A 16,145-nucleotide genomic window follows, 5' to 3' on the forward strand; every position below is an offset into this window, starting at 1 on the left:
TACGAGCGTTCCTTGCGATGCAAGGTGCGTCATGGTCATTAATTCCGTGCATTCTAAATGTCGTTTTCGATAGGCGTCTCGCAAAATCAGCTTTCTACGAATACTCTTCGAATAAATTACAGTGGAGACGCTAGCACATTTTCTTTTGTCTACAAACCCAGTGTGAGAAATTTACATTTTATTTATATTGCATTGCATCACGCTCGCGAAAAAAGAAGAAAAAAAAATTACGTGTCATAAAAATGCTTACAAATTCTATGCAAACGGCTGTTTGTGAGGTATGATAAATATTAATCATAAGATGATAAAATATGCAAGATATGCATATCGAATGTTAATAAGAAATAAGATATGTGGCAATAATAATAAGTATTAGCACCGTGAAATGCCAAAAATGTTGCGTAAATGTCACGAGGATAATATATTATTTTAAATTGCGACTTTATGATAATATGACCATGATCATTGATGTCCTGGTTAAGATAAACGGTCATGCCAGTAAACTAGTTGTAACAGCGTGTTTCACATTTATTTAAAGACAAAGTTCATCTATTTTAATAAGAAATTACCTCATAAATGCCGTACTAAAAAATTATTAACCAGACTGAAGCAATATATGAAGCAGGTAGATGCAAAACCACCATGTTAATGTTGACATGTAAAACCACCACGATATTTTTTAGAATCAGAAATTCTAAAGTATCATCACATATAGTAACAATAGTAGGAAGAACTAATAGTATTGAAAGCAAGATTAATTTTACAATGTGAGGAACCGCTACGAATGCGACAGCATTTTCTTCGAACTTCAGCAAATATATGTATGACTAACTGCAAGCAAATATCGGAGTAGACAAGCAGGAAGGGACATGATATGATTCATGCGTTAGGTCTTTGCAAACAACCTCGGAGAACTTAATCCTTATGCGAGACGAGAAGCTCTCCAGAGGCGTTGATACTGGTAATATCAATGACTTCTCGACGCGACTCTTCATCGTCGCCTGGATAAAGTAGGTCTGCTGGCATTTATTTAAGCCGCATCTTCTTCAAAACATACGTTCTAACTTTCGATATACAAATTGCCTTTAACTTATTCGATATTAAACTTTTACAGAAGAACTCCAAAAATGTGTGTATTTACGGCCGATAGAGATCCACATATACTTATTTCAAAATTCTTATTTGAAATATTATCTTTGTATAATAAGAAATTCTAACAATAATTAACAATAATTAACAACAATTTTTATCTCTCGCTATATAATAATTTAAAAAACTTAGTATTTTATAAATTCTATTCAATCTTGTTGAATAGAGTTTTTCATCATTATTATTATTATGCATTGACCAGTTGTAGCAATTAGTTCGGATTATTGCGATACATCGAAACTACATTCCCAACCTTCACGATATTTCATATCTGACTCGATGTTTACTTATAGCTGTACGCTGTTTCGAATGCATCAGCAGCGGATAGAATCGATTCTCTGTCGTATCTCGGGATCGTTTCTCGATCCTATGCTCGCAACAAGCGCATCCCCGTGACATCAAGGTTGGTTTTATTATCGCGCTCTATCGACAGGCCTATCGACGGAAGACCACCCACACAGTCGGTTTCCGGCGTTAGAGAGGGATATTTTCGTGACCGGCACGAACTGCTACGCTCGTCGCGTGTCGATTTTCCTCCCTTCCACCCTCGTTCCATTTCACGCACGAGTGATATGGAACGCTCTTATCGATGTACCGAACAGTGACAATAGCCTTTTACTATTTAATTGACTGTAATTGCTTTCGATTTCCTCGGTCGTCAATTGTGCTTCGCGCAACGCGTAACGAGGATAGTTCGCCATATCCGTGTATATGCGTGTGTGTACGTGATCAACCAGAGTGATCGACCAGATCGACGGCCTATTTGCATATTTGAATCACGATTCAATCAGTAAACGCTTCTCCTTTATGTCCCTATTGATTTCCTTTACGTCGTTACTGATAGTTACTATGACAACTCGGTAGCTTTTCAATGTTTCCTCGTATCGATATCTTCATTTCAGTTCATTATCTATTTCTGGATGATATTGTTCCGATAAAAAATATCAAAATTTAAAAAAATATATTTTTATGTCAAAATAAAAAATTAAGTATTTATAAGTATAAACTAAAATCTTCGAATAAGCAAGATAAATTCCGATAATAATTTATTAGATATTTTATTTTCTACTTATTAAATAAGATTTTGTTATTTTTTGAGAATGTTTCAACAGCGATAAACATTATTAAAAATTTATTTGTTTAGACATTTATTTGCGCTTTGCTTTCTTTGATTTGCGAGGCCTCAATTTCACGCACAAACTCAATAGATAATGTAATTTGTGCGTAGGAATGTTTTAAAATTATAATTTTCTGTTATTTCTAGATTGAAATGAATTTCTTTAAGCTCTGTGAAGGATTATAAGATTACTATACCTCGTATTCTGTCGACGGTAATCCCGGTTAACGGAGGTCGTCTTTAGGGCCGTCTCTCGTCGGAGGGACAGCCGATAGGCCGCGGGCTCGATTTCAAAGAAGCGCGCTACAGCATAACCATAATTCCTCGAGAAATATGACCCAATGACACAATAAGTACCGGTCATTACCGCGCGCGTAACCGACCCCGGCAGGCGGTAAGAAAATTAAATTCCCACGCGCAATCGGCTTCGCGCCGTTAATGTTTTCCGTCCGCATTAGGAGGTCGCTTGTGTGAATTTGCAGCTACGTTTTAGCCACGCAACTTTTCTACGCGGAATACTTGGAGATAAAACGAGAAAGGTTCCGTCAACACTGTTATTTCAATTTTTTTTAATAGATTACACTTGAAGCCGCGGAACGAAGCCGCATTTTAGAGAACTTTGCAACGCGCAAAGGCTCCCGCTTTCCTATATTTTCCTCACAAACGTATTACCGCTGCGCGTTGCGGCACTCATGTCGGAGGAATAAAGCCTGGATCGCGCATAAATATTTCACACATCACCCATCGAGATATACAGGCGTTTAAAGGCGCGCGAGGAGAAGAGCGCTCCCGGCACTTGGGGTTGGCTCGCGGAAAGTTTCGTGCGATTTTACGTTGCGTCATAAATGCGGGATGTAAATCATGCAGGGGACATGAGCTACTCCGCGGAGGCGCGTAAAAGTTGAAGGATCAAGAAGGAAGTGAAGAGGAGTCAGAGGATCATCGACAACGTAATTAATCCTGTACACTGAAAGTGCCTGACGATTATTTCTTTCTCCTATTTTTTCTTCTTTTTTTTACACAAGGTATTATATAAAATTAAAGATTTCCTACAAATGTTGTGAAAGTTTATAATTTATAGAGCCTATTAAAATCCGTTACAAGAAAGTGACGCGATTTTTAACACTATTATATTCAATTTAGTGTTACATATACATCCCTGAATTTTAATATTTCTATTAAAATTTATTAGTAATTAATATTTTAGAAATTAGAAATTATAATTAATTCTCCTCAAATAATTACTTATGATACTCTATATTGTAATATTTCTCGAAATAAAATAGAATAACCTTGATAAACTTATAATCATGTGTGTATATCCGTTTTTCTGTCACTAGCAGCTTGTGATTCGTAAAAGGCAGTAGCCTGAACAAAGAACGTACTTCCGCTGAATGATTGTAGCATAAAGTATGAAGCTTTTCGGAAGAGCAGCCACACGTGCTGACCACGTGTTTCGTTGGAAGCCTTGTTGGTAAAGTAGCCCGTGCTCGCTCATCATCACGAACAAAGGAAGACGCGTCGTCACTCCTCTATAATAAATTTCGTGAAACGATCGCTGCGTGCCGATAATTATAATTAATGATTAGTCCTAAACGGCGATCGTTCTCATTGTTAGTAAGCGATCGATGATCAATACATTTCATGTATTAGCCACTGAAAATCGGGAAACTTCTGTGTATCTCTAAAGATAAACCGACAAACATTGATTAGTTTCCAAAAGTCATAGACAGAATCTTATCGCGGCTGATAGGCTGTGTTCTACACACATATACACACGAGGAGCAAAAATATCCGTGTGACTCGTCATTCTCAGAAGGAGTAGCTGTGATATTTAATCGAATGTGATAAACGTCATTCACGACGCAGCACGGTATCTCATCTCTTTGCGCTCTGACTGATATAATAAGGTAGCTTTTATTTACAGTCTCATGGTCAATCAATATGGCCCTTGAATCGTGATAAAAAAAAAAGTTGTTTTCACACGACAGTTTTTCTCAAGTTCATAAACGATTACTAAATTGTTGCTTACACAAAATAGTAAAATAAAAGTAGAAACGCGCGAAATAGAGCTTATTTTTGTCGTGTAAAGTAAGAGTTTAAGTTGCAAAAAAGCTGCCCCTCTTTGCTACGCGATCCGCATGGCAGAAATAACTCGCTCTCCCGCTTTGAATTAAGAAATCGAGCGTTGCCATTGTCGATGTAACGCGGGGAGCTTTAAGTTTCGCAATCGCATTACGACTATTTACGACCGACGCGATGACTGCTCGCTTAACCAAATTGCCGCGTTGCAATTCCTGCAAGAAGTGTGAACGTAGCGACTGTATACATAAGAATCCCTAACTATTATCCCATAGCTTTTTAGCATACATAGTACAAAGTGCAGTTCTCTTATTACAAATAAATTAGAAAATGTGAAAAAATTATTTTTAACCCCTTTATGTTGCGTTTACTTTAGAAAAGCTATATTTTACAGATTGGTTTTCAAAGTATAAACGTCTTTCGACAATCGATTGTTTAATAAGCGACACGATTCCTTTATTATAGCTTATTTGTTGCACTTGTAGTCAGAATAATAATATAATTTTCGAAATTAATCAAGCATCGTATTGCTTACTGATTATGTCAAGTTAATATATCGGCACGTGACAATATCAGCTCCACCTATCTGTCATCAAGCGCTGCGAAATAAATTAAAATTACTACGGTGTGAAAAATATTTGTGTCATTATTCCGAGAAACGCATATCATTATGCCGTACTAATCACGTACGTCACGTACGAAATAACAACGCACGGCGATCGCTTACCGTTCATTTGTTGGCGATGATATTATGAAGTAAGCGTTAAATAAACAGGCTTCTTTTAATGCGCGCGTTTAAAGCATTCATACTTTTTCAGCTGCGTATTGCAGTATTCATTCAGAACCTTATCAGGCATGTTGAATGAAATCATAAAGTATAATTTGAATCCGTCAACGTGACTTAAGTAATTCTTCGCTTTCTATAGTATCATAGTAGAGCACTATTTCCCGAACAAATCAATCGTCGTACGAGATCGATGTAAGATTCAAATTCTACTTCGCCTTGCAAAACACGTCAAAGGTAATAAAAAAATAAAAAAATTAAAATGTTTATTTATTACTAATATAGTTAAAAAATTAGAATCGTAAGTTCGTATATTCTAAACGCGTTGCATCACACTAGTATTATCTGCAAATTAACGAACGAGGAAACGTGAGAAAATTAAAAGAAAAAATTGTTTTCTCGAAGCAGGTAGCGCGCGCGGCACTAGACACGCGGAGATTTAATCGGCGGGACATTCCACGAGGATGATGATTTCACGGTGATGTCACCGCGGCATCGAGCGGAATCGTAATCAGGATTTCGCCTTCAAGGATGGGCGCGCGCACCGGCCGAGCGAGTTGCTCGGCTCGGCGCGGCGGATACCGATTACCGATCTCGCCACTACGATAAATCGTACGATTACGAATCACCGCCGTGCCCGCGTCGCGACACATGCCCCGCGCCTTCGATCCGAGAAGTCCGAGATTGCAGGAGATGCACACACACACACGCGCTACCGACTTCTGTAAACAACGCGCCTCACTTCCGTTACGCGGCCGCGCGCGCTCAATTCCATGCGATATCGCTCTGCGCGACTCGCATCGATCGGCTGTCGCGTTTAATTGGGCGATCCAACGATCGGAACCGTGTCAGATCTAACGATCTCGCCTCGTTCTAATTACCGAACTCGAACGGCGGAATAGCACGGAGATTGCATGGATACGGCGACGGAGGAAAAACACTCTTATCAGATGTACGATTTTATAAATAATTTGGGACTAGTTCCACCCCAATCTAAATTTCGCGTTCGTGATAAACAACACCCAAATTATGTACGTTTAATAGCCGGTCTTTAGATTCTTTTCGGCCGAGATTATCGGCCACCGTGTGGTAAATGACTTTCCGATTGACGTCAGGGCGCACGTTGCACACGCGTGTCGAGCGAAAGAGAGGGAAAAAAACAGAGCGTTGAAGTTGCGTATTTTATTGTCAGACCGCAACGTTAACCAGTTGTCATAATCCTATGCGGTATGCGACTATTCGTATTTATATTTAAGCTGCTCCGATAAATTGCACTTGTGTCGACGAGAATGGCTCAACGCGCGATAGGCATTCCTTCGCGATAAAAATATGTTGTAGCCTGTCACATCAATTATGGTACAAATGTCAATTAATCGATCAAAGTTTAATGAGCCGCGAGATTTAAAATGTTAAGTGACACACATTCAAGATTTTCGGTACTCCGAAAATAAATCGAGTAATATTATTTTTTCCGAATCATCAGTCGAGTAGGCATTTCAAATTCACTTGAATTTTTCAGATATTAACCAAGAATCAAGTATCGAACGTTCTCAACATTGACCTAGTTTACACCGATCTCTTGATACGCATATCAAATAGTATATTTGAGCTGATCAGCCAATAATCAAACTAATTTATTAGTTATTTACTATTTAATACGCGTATCAAGTGATCGGTGTAAACTAGGCCATTGTTAAATATTAAAGGATAAAATTTAATAAAAATCAATACCTTAAATTAAATAACATTTTATTATTTCTAACTCACGTGTATCACGTGTATCGAAATTTATTATTTTAACATACAAAACAGTATCACTTTAACTTTATTAGTTTAGTTAAATTAACGATATATCTTGAGCAATGGCAACTTTATAGAAATGATTAAAAATGACACACAAATTGAGTATATAATTTGACGAATTAACGAATTTAACAGTGAATGTTTCGAAAATGCCTGCCCGAGCGAAAGGAGATGAAAACAATTGTCGCTGCCGCACTTCCGTGGGATCGTCAGCGTGTGAAATTCTTTTCCGTGCAATTTTCCGCGACTTTCCGCCGTCGGTTAGGGTTAGGGTTACGATATAACTCTCGAAAGTGAGGTACTCTCACCTGAGGATCCTCGGCGAACGTTGAGGAGTGCTCGCCGGCGACGACGGAGCGGCGGCGTGCATCCACGTGTTCTCGAGGCGGCGTAGTTTAAATTTACTCGTACAAACGTCGGCGCGACACGACACGAACACAAGAAACCACCGGCCACCGCGCGCGCGCGGCGTCTCTTTCACGATCCCGCGCGATTATATCACCGCGGTCACCGCCGCCTTCCTCGTGTCGAGACCGGGTTGCGTTTCCGGCGCTTCACTTTTCCGCGAAACGCCGCGTGGCTTCACTTCCGCGAATTTCCGAGCGACGGGCGATTTCGTCGCGCGAGTTAACGCGCGATACGTCACGTATCCTCGGCTGCAGCTCGTCGTTTTCCCCCCCGCGAAACGTGTCGTACGAACTGTGTCGCGTCGACGCGATTATTTTGTCGGAGCACTGGAGCAGTTCAATTTGCGTCGAAGGATCGACGTTGCAGCGCTTGCCGCGCTTCGATCACAGCGAATTTCAGTCTGGTACCGAGGGACCGAAGTTGGCCGCGCTTCAGTTCGATGTTCGATCACACTGTCGTTTGAATTTTCACTGAACTTCACACTGTCGTACGTCCCGCGTGATTCTCCGTATCTCGACTCTCCGCGTTCGGCGTGGCACCGGATTCTTTTAAGACTCCAGAAGCAGAAGCGAGAGCCACGGGCAATTCGGCAACTCGGTAGCGTAGCGTATCTTGCGACGCGTATCACGTGGCCGCAACGGTTACCCACCGCACTTGTTGATTGTCGCTGTAGACACGAGCGCCTCGTTGACGAGGAACATAATTCCCGCGGAATTCCGATACGCGTACGGATCACCACCTACGCGAAGGTTACTCACACACGCAAGTCCGATAACCTCGTACGTAACGAAGGGCCACTCTCGATCTCGTCTCACTTCCGTTACATCGAAACGCTCGCCCGGCTCGCCGAAACTGTCGCGCACAAATCGCGGAAGAGCACCGCCGGTCGGTGCTTTCTCTCGTCGAGTTACGTCGCGATCTTGCTGTCACGATCGAGCGAAGAACACCGTGGTCGCGAAACACCGTAGAAACTAACGAAAACTCATTCGGAGCAACGACACGACGCGACGGCGCACCGCCTACGCGCACGAGCGATGCGTTCAAATCGAATTAGCGCCACGAAATGCGGGAACCGACTCCCGCGACCGCCACGGCGAGACTGAGAAGCGAGAGCGGCGTGCGCATGCTCGGCACGCTTATGTCGCTTTACCGCTTCGAACCGAGCGAGTCCGTTGATGCCAGAGCGCGCTCGCGGCTCTCTCGGAAACACGAATGACGGAGACGAAGCGGGGAATAGACCGACCGACTGCGACTGTGACTAGGCACTAGGCAGTAGGCACGGTGCGGCGCGCGCGCGGCGTGCCTATCGCTTAGCTGGTTTACCCCCACCTCCATCCCCACCACTCGTGTTGACGAGAAGCCACAAACGTCGCGCCGCGCGCGCCCGTCCCCCGTCCCCCGTCCCCTCTGCCGCATTTCCCCTCACGGATCGCGCGGAGTAATACACAACAATCACCGGGGTCCGACGCGCGGCGGTTGAGATTACGAAAAACTGTAATATATCGAATATTTATTTAATACACGTGCTTCGCGGAATTTATACGGATAATATACCGAGGTATATCGCGTTCTTTTGGATAATCGGTCTCGCTTTTCTCAACCGCCAACTTGACTCGCGTGTCGCGCGACTTCGGAAAGAAGTTGCCGTTGTTTTCGGAACACAGTAGGTAGATACGAGCGGACCTTAAATTGAGTGACGCCTCGAGTAATATGTTTAATTAGTTATCGTCTCTATTAACGTCGTACGTTTAACGTCTCTATTAATTATCGATAACGTCGATAACAGTTTTTATTAACGTCGTATTTAGTCGTGTTTTGATATTTGGCGATCGTGGAGGATAGACACGATATTCATAATCGATGATTTAATTGCAGTTAACCCCAAAATTGCCTCGCAATCAGTAAAGTAGCGATCGTATTATTTTCGGTTGGTATGTTCCGCGGATAACTCTGACATTTATTCCTCTTACGTCGTCGCTTAGATTGCAATACGTAAAAGTAATCTCGACATTATATTCGTTGTTCAAAGTACGAAAAGTCGATCATGTATCTTTTTCCCTAAGGTATAGAAACGTGAAAAGTGAAAAGTTTCACGTAAATATCTCTTTAGCTGGCGCCAGACTCTGCGCGATTCGTGATTCGCGGTTCGCCATTCGCGTCGATTCGCTAGCGGAGCGGTTTTTTTTACGAAATCAAATAGATGAATCGAAATCGCGAAATGATAAACCATGAATAGTGGAGGGTCTACATCTACATTGGCAAACGGCGAATCCATACGAATAGCGAATCGCAAATCACGAACTACGAATCGCGCATAGTCTAGCGCCAGCTTCTCTATTGGTGTTTCCGCTAGGGGAAAAGATACATGATCGATCTCCAGTGTGGGACTGTGGGAGCAGCAAGTGTAGCGTCCTCGCGACGCACCACGACGCACGACCGGCACCCCGGACGGTTGCTCCTGGCGAGTGAAGTTGGCCGCGCTATTTACGAAATTCTCTCCGCGCCCCGCGCTCCGCCATGTTAGCGTCTACCTGCGGTACGTCAGCGGATCGTATAGCTTTGCTTCGCAGCTTCTCCGACGACTCCGACGTAATTCTTCCGTCGCCGTGTAATTAAGTACGCGTCGCGTCGCGAGATTAATACCGGGAGTGCCGTGCAAAGTGTCGCGCGGTCATAAGCGACGATATTGTCGATCTTCTCGCGTGAACGTCGCGAGTGAGTCAGTGAGTGCGCCGACGAAGATGCGACAACGGACCGAGAAGAGGAGGAGGCGAAGGCGGCCTCCTGGGAGGCATCGGGCGACGGCGGAGCGACCGTAGGGTGAGTAATTATTCGTTTATTATTTTGCTGTCCTGTCAGTCCTGTCACGGCCAGGTCCCGTCACTTTCTCAAGCGCAACTTGATTCGCCCATTAAATGATACTCATTCGTACGATACCGTTTGAGGTTAACTCCGGTGCAATTTCGTAATTTCGGAGTTCAGTTTCTGATATGCGAGAGGAGATATTACATCGCGAACGTCGCCGACGTCTCTCTCTTATTCACACAGTAATATATATTACTTGCACGATTTTTCGCGGATTAATTATGCGAGTTAATGCGGAAATATGCAGCCGCTTACGGCCTACGGCCGGCGCTATTGTTTATTCTTGCATTAACATATTTTAAAATCATATATCTCTTGAAAATGTTTAAAAAAATGCCTGCTTTAATATAAAAATATTTTTTTGTTACAGATCAACGCAGGATTACAACTCCGCTGTTGCGCATCGGCCGGTGAGTTACTTTTTATTTCAATATCAAGGCAATGGATTGGTAAAATTATATTAAAAACGTAAATAAAATGTATGTATATAAGAAATGAGATGTAATTCTTATAAAATGATCTATTGCCTTGAAATAAATCGGCTCGGAAATAGAGCCTAGAAAATATTTTTACAATTTGTAATCCTCTGCCGACTTTTTATCACGCAAGATTACGCGTACTCAGTGATAGTGATACGATATCTGAATGGGGCCGCGGCTTCTGCGGCAACGTGAGTAGTAGGGTTACACCGAACACCCCGTCAGCCTGGTCAGCCTTACCCCTACTCTGTTCCCCACCACTTATGTTGCCGAGAATCCACGGCTCCATGGTATCACTGATTGTGAGTGAGCCAGTCACGCAAAGTCGTCCCTTCTCAGTCGCTCCTGCGACGCGCAGCATCGCGTACCGTGTCTTTCTCGCGCTTCCGACCTGTCTCCCTCGCCGCCCGACCGCGCTGGTCCCCCGTCGTCCCCCCGCGTGCTTCATTGAGAATCCTTATCTCCACTTCTTCCTAACGTCGATTGCTTACATCAGAGGTTGCCAAACGTCTCACCGCAGTCACGTCCGCGTCTTCTGTTTACTTACGAAATCAACGCGCATTCAAATCCGGAGGTAATTTAAGAGTTTAGACTCGAGATTTGAGAATATGTAATGCAGAAAGAGCTAGACGCATATCGCAATAGGTGGTGTCGCGTGTTATTAAAATGACTTAAAGAAGAGGCACTTGAGATGACCAAAACATCAATTTTCTATTTTAAAAAATACATTGTCTCTTGCACATTTTCAACTGATACAAATTGAATTTTGGATATGTCTAGATGTCTAACAAAAGGTTTGTTCTTTAAATTCTTAGAAGTGGATGATTAAAAGCAATAACGAAACAAATTTGAGATGTGAGATTGTGATGCTAAATAGTAAATGGATGGCCTTCGGCCGTAAATCATGGTTTTTAATCTTTTCGTATTTGTATCTCTTTCTTAGAAAATACTGTAAATTAATTATAATCTTTTTTGAACCTCTTCACATAAATAAATAAACTACGATTTAATTCGATTTAAAAAAATTACAATCTAATTAAAAGTCATGAGTGATAAAAGTTACAAAAGAAAAATAATTGTTTTTAATCCATAATCAAAGTTTAACAAGAGATTATCTAGAAAAGAATATCAATTAAAATGTATTCAATTATAGAAAAAAATTAAAAAAGATGATTCGAATATGTTGATCCACAAAAAGGAGTATAAATAGTTTCGCCCTATTTCGTTCGACTGTACTCCTCCTTAAACAAACGCTTTTTTTTTTACAAGAAAAGTTGAATCTTTTGTAAACCATTACTTAAACATTAGTTTACGGACAATCATTTTTATCTGCTTGAATAATTTTGTACGATGTATATTTTATTTTAATTTTTCCCGAGGAATAGCATCTCTTTCACGCCATGTTTTTCAACATTTTTTTTTTTAGTGATAACACGCTACAGTGTTATCTTTCTCTCTCTTTCTCGCCTAACTCCGGCACGATCAACCCACCGCGCGCCGTCTCGTCAACGCGTACGCACCTCGCTCTCTCAGCTGTTCCGCGTCTCGGAGGCACGCACGTGTATGTGCACGCGTAGGCGTCCGTCGCGCCGCAGGCGCCGGTCCTCAGTTTTCACGGAATGATCAGCGGGGATGTAGGAGTCTAATTACGCGTGCGTGCCTACCGATTGTTTGCCGCACAGTCAGAGATTTTACAATGTAACAAAATATCGGCTAACCCTTCATGAATAATTCATTCGCGAAACAATTATTGTTATTACGCCCTTAACTCTGTTTTGTAACTTTCATCTACGCGCTAAGTATTTTTGCCGACAGGTTCGGGCCGGCGCGGCGATAATTTTCTCGCGAGGTAATAGTTTCTTGAAATATTTTCCTTTTCTAAGAACTGTATACAGCTATGCAGCTATTGTTCCTTCGATTTTGATCGTTGTGATATTAATATCTATTTTATATTAACGTTACTATTAATATAAATATAAAATATATAATGATATTAATTAAATCACATATAGGTATATAATTAAATTAATTATGATATTGTGATTTTTACTTTTTGTCGCATCCTTTTTTCTTTTATTGCCGATTAAAGCATTATTAGAGAGTCACAGTAGCTTATATTTCAAGGAGCAAGAATCCTCCGTTACATTGTCATCCAAAAATTATATAGTGTTTATCTTGAAAAAACAAATTTTTACGCGATATCCTCGGGTGGACCTCGGGATGGCAAGCCGAAATTTATCATGGCTGCAGGATTGATCGATGGAATGCAACGAAGCATCTCCGTGCAAGCTTGTCCGCTTCAACTGCTGGTCTGGTGCGAATGCGCACGTCCTTGAAACCAAGGATCCCGAGCCATTAATTCCGCGGAGGATGTTCCGCGGGAAAGAACATTCGTCCTCGCGAGACTCAGCTGTTTCTTACAGAACATGCGAGCATGTTGGAGCACGCGTGGATATACGACTATCTTGAGTGAATAGTGCCAGCCCCCATATCCCTCATGGTTTGCTACTCCGAAAGATCTCTCTCATTCGCCGTCGTAAAATCGACGGGAAAAGCCGCGACGTCTGTCAGAGCTTAAATTTATACGCGACTCGGCACAAAAAGTGTTTATTAAACTCCATTTTATATATGCGCCGGAATAAAAAACACAAAGTAAGAAGGAAACATTCGAACAATCTAAATTTACAGAACATAATCAATTTTGGAATTCTAGATTTAATTCCAGTGATAGAGTATTTAATGAAGTAAAAAAAGGATCTTTAATTTTTAATATTAAATACTAAAATTTTTCACGTCTGGATAAAGCAAATATTACTTAAAGTTAAGCATAAAATTCTTATTTTTACGAATATTTTTGAAATTTATTATTTCAAGTATTAAATTCCTTTTATATACTTACACTAATTTTATGGGAATTATTATACATTGAATATATATTTTGAGTAATATCGTGTCATTGTCCTCTATGACGAGTAATAATGCACTCGCAAAATCGATAATCGACGAGGAGGAAGAAGCTTGCCCGTGCATACATCGTAGCCGTGCGGTATGCTCGCCGCATGCCAACGAGATTACCCTATTATTACTTCATCTAGTCCAGGATAGTGCTGGCCCGTGGCTTTCCATGCTTTGGGTACGCTGAGATAATCAGCTATTTACCGCGCAGGTTGTTCAACCCTCCTGTTAGGAACAGAGTGAGGTTCTTTGCACGCCTACGCTATAACGATTGTAAATATTCACTTAAACGGAGACCCATATTGGTTGAGTGTTTATCTCATCATTAATTCTTTAGAGCTATCAGGAATTTCCTTTTTGGTTTCCTCTGTTCCCTTTGGACTTAAACCATCGCAGATATAAGAATGCTGTCCGTATAAATTCTTTTAAAGAAAAATATCTGATAGTTAAAAAGCTAATTGTGAATGAGTTCTTGACTTATTGTGCGAACGAGACGCTCAAATATAATTGGAATATCTCGGTCGAACGATAATAATTGACACTGGGCGTTATTATGTAACTCTTTTTCTGGAAGTCGGCGACGTTGCGTGTCACAAGAGATTCCGGCGGCGCCTTTGCGGCACACAACGCGCGTTTCAACTTTAATTCGTCGAGGGAAATATCATGAGAGCCCGCATGCCTTTCCATTAATCTCAATTACGGCGCAATTAAAAGCAGTTAACGAAAGTGGGGTCGTGAACCGAGGACGTGCCCACCTTCGTAACCGGGTTCTTTCGTTCTTGCTTTCAGAACTACTTCACGCACGTTATTTACGACGAAAGAAATATTAAACAAAAGTATATAGAAAATAACATTTTTTAACGTCAGTTAAGATGCGTATGTGTATAATTGCAAAAAACAATTATAACATATTTTTAAGAATATTTTATAATTGTAAGAAAAGAAAAATTGTAATAATTGCGAATAATTGTGTGTGATAGTTATTACTTCTATTCCTAATTATGGAAACATTCACTGTTCATACTATCACAATAAGCACCTATGTAGATAATTTTCGAGCTTATGTACGTGGAATCGGGGATTGAAGTTTCGAAACGCCGTGTAGAGTGTGTAGATCATGGACGGTTCTTTCCGAGCCGAGTTATGATATATGTGTTTTCGTGTTCGAATTCATCAAGGCGCATTAGAGGGACCCGGAATATCTCGCATCGTCGATTTCATTTGCATTCCTTTTCTCACCAAGGCCGCGTCGGGCCCACGGGACCCATAGCTCCAGGGGTCTCCGCTCGGTTGTTTCACCGCGCACACACGCCTCTCGTCTTTGGCTTTCGTTCTCGCGCGAGGCGGCGCGTATTAAAGGTCCTCCTCGATAATAATGACAAACGTTCGTCCTCGCGGCAAGAATTATTCGTTTCGCGATCGTCCCGTTCCGAAGGGCCTCCACGGAAATGCGGGCGTTAAATCAACGACTGGCACGAACCTTACCTCGTTATCGCCCTTACGCTCTTACACCGTACGACACGCGAGATTTACTTAACAATGATGACGACGTCTCGGAAAGGCAAGTGCAAGGGTTATTCACCAAAAATAATCAGTCTTTCGTAATCTATACAGACTTGTTATAATTTTTAATCGATCTTTAAATTAAGATTATACAGTCTTGCGTTAGAATTGAAATCAAAATTAGTAAATAAATTAATAAATAAAATTTAAAAAATAACTATATTACAATGTGGAATTCAAGTTTCCCATAAAATATAATGCAAAAGATAAATCTAGAGAGTATTTAGAATAATTTTGAATTCTCTATAGATTTTATTCTGCAATTAGATTTTAATGAATTGTGGCATTTATAACAGATTCAAAGCACAAAAAAATCATCATTTAACTATTTGTAAATGAACAAATATATTTTTGCCAATTTATACTAGGGGTTTTCAACCTTTTTTGTCAAGAGAGCTATATTAAAATCTTTGTAATGATCCGGAGGCTGAATAAGTTTTATTTTTAAAAATTATATAAAAATAAAATATTTGTATTAAAAAAATCTTTTATATTATAAAAGTCCGACGCAGCGACGACCACAAAACCAAAGGGGCTCACAACTTTATGTATATCTTACATTTATAAAACGTCGAAATTTCTTGACAAACCGGATCTAACCTGCGAGCCGTAGGTTGTAGACTTCTGGTTTATACCATTGTTCGACAAAAGTCGGTTTTTCTATTTGCAATGACGATGCAAATCCTATAGGAACCAAAAAGAACAGCACAGATACGATCTTTCAGTAAAAAGGAATAAAGCCTCCGTGGTGTGTCTGAACGGATGTTTTGAAGATCTTTTTGAAACCTGTTTCGATTTGTGTGAAAAATTCAACGATTTTTTCACTCTAGAAATTTGTCTGAAGAGACAGATTTAAAGCAATTCTGCATTTTTAAACTCTATTGTCAGTAAAAATAATATTTATAAATTACAAAATTTTTGCATATATTAAAAAGAAAAT

At 40.8% G+C, this 16,145-nt stretch overlaps 1 protein-coding gene across 2 annotated transcripts in view; it reads right to left on the minus strand.

Moving 5' to 3' along the window:
• The window catches only part of LOC139777735 (uncharacterized), a 165,831-nt gene extending 157,266 nt beyond the window's left edge, over positions 1–8,565 (minus strand). The window contains exon 1 of one of the 2 annotated variants that reach the window (XM_071715331.1): positions 7,244–8,565. The gene's annotated coding sequence lies outside the window, so the exon portion shown is untranslated. Of the gene's footprint in view, positions 1–5,754; positions 6,083–7,243 lie in introns of those variants that run through there. The other variant, XM_071715332.1, reaches the window with a different exon arrangement.
• Between the last annotated feature and the right edge of the window lie 7,580 nt (positions 8,566–16,145).

The sequence above is a fragment of the Temnothorax nylanderi genome, unplaced genomic scaffold (genome assembly GCF_030848795.1).
Source record: "Temnothorax nylanderi isolate EJ_2023f unplaced genomic scaffold, tnyl_v1.0 TNYL_tig0160_pilon, whole genome shotgun sequence".
Taxonomy (NCBI): domain Eukaryota; kingdom Metazoa; phylum Arthropoda; class Insecta; order Hymenoptera; family Formicidae; genus Temnothorax; species Temnothorax nylanderi.